We start from the raw sequence: 4685 nt of genomic DNA on the forward strand, positions 1-4685 counted from the left end.
TATCCATGTAACGCAAACGTGGGTTAGTTCCATCAAAAAGTCCTCCACGAAGGCTAGTTTATCCAGTTGCTTGATCCAGGAGTTCTCTCGTCTTCTGGGTTCAGTTTTAAATTACAAGGCTATGGAGTTAAACATTGACATTCGCAAAAGCAGAATTGGAACGCCAGTTATAAAATATAATAAAATATGTGACTAACATTTTGCGAACTTTCGTTATTGTGATAATAAATCAAAAAAATTTATAATTTATAAAAATAACATAATCTTAAACTCCCCTAAAAATATTTGCTCGATATGGAGATTAACCAGATTGCTGTTAGTTTATTTATTTATTTTATAAATTATTAGTTATGAAATAAAATAAAATGTGTGACTAACCTTTTGCGAACTTTCGTCATTGTGACAATAAATCAAATAATTTATAATTTATAAAAATGACGTAATTTTAAATTCCCATAAAAAGTATTTGCTCGATATGGTGATTAACCAGATTACTGTTAGTTTATTTATTTACTTTATAATGAAATAATTAATAGATTTTATATCAAAAATTAGAACATTTGAATTTTTTGAAACTTGTCCATAATTGAGCCTTTACCATAATCTAGTTCTTTGGCTCCATAAAAGGAAAAAATAATTGGCTGTAAAAATACAATGTATAAATATTTTGAATGGTGTTTGACTAGAGAAAAGAAAGATAAAAGAAAAAAAAAGGAGACATATATCCTTGAAAATCATAACGAGTCAAGTAAAAAAAGAAAAGAAATCTTCCCCAGGTGAGATCCTATTCATCTTTACAGTGATTTGGGCGTGTGATAAGCTCTTGGATTCGGAGAATAAGTCAATTTTCCCGCCATCTTTTCTTTTTTCTTGTAATTCACTTTTCACGGAAAATGGTAACCCCGTTAGTGTCCGCTTACCAAACTCTTGATGTATTTAATTACTTTAGAATTATCGTCTTTACGGTAGAGAAAGTTCAAGATATCTCGTCTGCGTTTTAAGCATTCATTTGAACCTGGTATATACTGGATATTTAAATAAAGAAGATTTGAAACCGTTTTTTTAGAAAATAGAAGTTGATTTTAATGTTTTTCTTTTCTCCTTAAAAACGCTGATAAGGTTTTATATTACATCAATTATCTTTACGGAAATTAAGTTGGGAAGGTTTAGCTGTTTGTTGATTTCAATATAATATAAGTAACTGTTTAAATGTAAGTAAGAGGAGTTTTCAATTTGTTTAAAAAATAGACGTCGATTTGAAGTTTTAATTATTATTACAGCACTATGATTACAGTACTAATTATAATTACAGTACTATTCCGAAGATGGATCTTTTTTTCGTTGGTGTTTGCGTTTAAATGCAGTGATAAATGATTTAACACACTGTATGATATGTATAATTGAATTATATGTTCCTATGGAGAAAATATGGGATATGAACTTGTTTATTGAATTTAAATTGATTTGAATATTTTTAGCTACCTCTTTATATTGTTAGTTAGAATTGTATCCAAAATGGATGGATGTCGTAATTTCAAGAAAAATATTCTTTTGCACATTTAATTAATAGATTTTTTTTTGTTGATAATTTCATCATACTAAATTTTAAGGGAATTTCATTGAAATCTTAATTCTAAATCCTTATGTACAGGAGTATTTTCTATATAATTTAAAATGAATTTACTTCTTGAAAAATATCCTTTTCCTCAATTGGATACCAAACGTTGATTTTCACAGAAATATGAAAAACGACTCTTTCTCCCCATTTCTTTTAATTTGTCCGCCTTCACATTTAATCATAAATTGGGATTTTTAACAATTTCCAGACCAATGTCTCTAGCTCGAATTAATCTGAGATAAATTTCCTGATCAGCCTTTTCCAGTATCAGCACTTTTGGGAGCAACTCATGGGGATGACTCATTTTCCTCTTTCTCCTGCTTCTCAGAGGGGGAGGGAAAGTGAAAAGGTTATTTTGTCAATGACCATGAAGATACTTGAAGCGCGATTCGTTATGGTCAATCTCCAGTACTCTAGATGCCACGAGTTGTCTTCTCTATCTCCATAAATTGTGCAGATGGGGAAAGATAAGAAGGATGTCACAACCTTTGACATTAGTCATCTGGACAAAAATTTTATTTTATTTTATAACCGTCGTTGAACAGCGGCTCAATTTTCGGGTTTACGACTTCTAATGTTCAAGATTTGTTATTTTGAACCCTATCCAGAAGACAAGGGAACTCCTGGATCAAGTATTAGGAGAAATTTGCCTTCGTGGACGACTTTTTTGATGGAACTCACCCGCATTTGCGTTACATGGTGAGGAAGACCACGAGATCATACCACTGTTAGCCTGACGGCAAGGGGTATCAAACCCATGATCCGTCTATCATATTTCACGTCAGCACCGTGGCCGGTGCAAGCCAGATGCGGAATTTGTATCGACCACCAGGCATCGCTGGGATTCGAACCCGGTTCCTCTCAATTTGAGGTGAGCGCTGTATCCTATGAGTCATGGCGGCTCTGGACAAAAATTCGGAGAAATGAACCACAGGGGTGTTTCGGAATGCTTGTAGTTACCGAATTTTGGCAACTACAATAAAATTAAGCTCGTATGTTCGCCAAAATACATCTTTTCCTTTCATAAAATAATTCTTTTAATATTTTTAAAAAATAGATTATTCGAAACATTTTTGTTGTGTAAGCTGCATTGTATTAAATTAGAAAAAGAAATTAAATAAATAAACATGGATTTAAAGCGGTGCTGGATAGAAAATATTTCAATGATTTTTATATTTTATTATTCTCAAAAAATGAATGTTATTTTTTTTATTTAATCATGAAAAAGTAAAGGTCTACAGTAATTTTGATTGCATCATTTCTAAGAAAGAAAACGTCTAATAACTAAGTAACCAAACGTAACAATGCAAAAAGTGTAAAAAAATATCAGCTGTGAATTTTAGTTACAAGTTTCAGAATACAAAAGCGAAGTTTAATGTAAAATAAATGAGTAAAAAATAATTTATTTAAACTTACAAGGAATCAGACCGCTTAAAAATTGGCAATTTTAGCGAAAATTTCAATTTTTTATTTTGATTATCGTAATTTGAACTTCCAGCTTATTAGCTTCTCTATGCCCTTTAAAATTTTGTTCTCCGATTTCTAGAAATAAAGTTATAATAGTATGCTAACAGACGGAATTGAAACAGGAAGTAAATTCCTGAAAACGAAACTAAAATGTTTTTGTTATGACTTTATTTTAACCTTTATTTTTTTATTTGAATAAATTATATTTTTAAGACAAAATTCATTTTTAGAATTTAATTTTCGAATCATTTACGTATTTTTTTCCTCAGAATTTTCTTACGTTTCAGAATATTCTTGTATTTTAAATGCGTTTTCTGAAGAACGTTGATTTTGTGAAGTTCTTCATGCTATTATAGAAATATTAAAAATTTCGTATGTATATTTTGTATTATGTGAGCAATGTTTTGAGTTAAAAACCAAGGTCTAAGTGAGTATGTGTTATTTAAATAGCTTGATTTCTTTTCAATGAGATGTCTGTATTTAAAATCGGCTAATATATCACGTTTGTAAATAATTAAGTTTTAAGTTCGTAAATAGAAAAGTAGGTAACGCAGATAGAAAATTTAAATACGTCTTACACCTCTTGGAAGTAACTAAATATCGCGAAAAAAATCATTTTAAGTATTTAAAGTCGCATATATACGGAGAAAGGAACAGATTACTCACTGCGTTTTTTTCCCTTCCTTTTTTTTTATCTATGCTAAATTCGATGAAAACATGGTGTCAGCTAATCTACATATCTCTTTTTCCTAACAGGAGGGGGACCTCACGGATAGAAAAAAAAAGGATCAAAACTCAGAGATGGAATTTTCCAAAACAAATACGTATTTCTGAAAGAGTTTTATTATTGTGCATTCTTTTTTTTTGTTTTTGTTTTAAATTTTTCATAAATTTTGTCTATTCGTCCTATTTTGAGGTTCATAAATTCAAATATGCAAAAAAGGAAAAAAAAAAAAANAAAAAAAAAAAAAAAAAAAAAAAAAAAAAAAAAAAAAAAAAAAAACATGTTTATTCAGAGAAAGTGCATTTTGTGACTGATTTTAATTAATAGTTAGCCTTGATTAATTAGCATATTCGAAGTCACTCTCAGGTACCATTAAGATGGACACTTAGTACATGCGAATCTGATCATTAGAACAAAAGTTATTTAGAGTGATATTTTTTTTTTTTTTTTGCGCGTTGCAGACCTCTGATCTTATAATTGATTTGGGGACTGACAAGGCAAAAGTAGAGAAGATCCAATCTAAAATATCTGCTACATATTTCACTTTTCTGATGGATTTTTTTTTATTTAGTTTATACGGGAGGAAAATCACCATCTCACCCTTCGAAGTCCCTATGAAACCCATAACATTGCTCATATAATCATTTATTATGATCATATATATAACCATTTATAATAATCATTTGTAATAATCCTTTTGCCATTAAACAGCAGTGTAAAAGAAATATAGATTGAAATTGAGGCCAGCTTAGCCTGACTCGGGTTAAATAATTTATTTTAAACTTGTTTCTGTATTTGATGGTGGCTTAGGATGCATTTTCTTTTCTATAAAAATAACAATTTACTTGTTGCAAAATAATAATAACAATGATAAAA

Source organism: Parasteatoda tepidariorum, chromosome 5 (assembly GCF_043381705.1).
Source record: "Parasteatoda tepidariorum isolate YZ-2023 chromosome 5, CAS_Ptep_4.0, whole genome shotgun sequence".
NCBI classification, from domain to species: domain Eukaryota; kingdom Metazoa; phylum Arthropoda; class Arachnida; order Araneae; family Theridiidae; genus Parasteatoda; species Parasteatoda tepidariorum.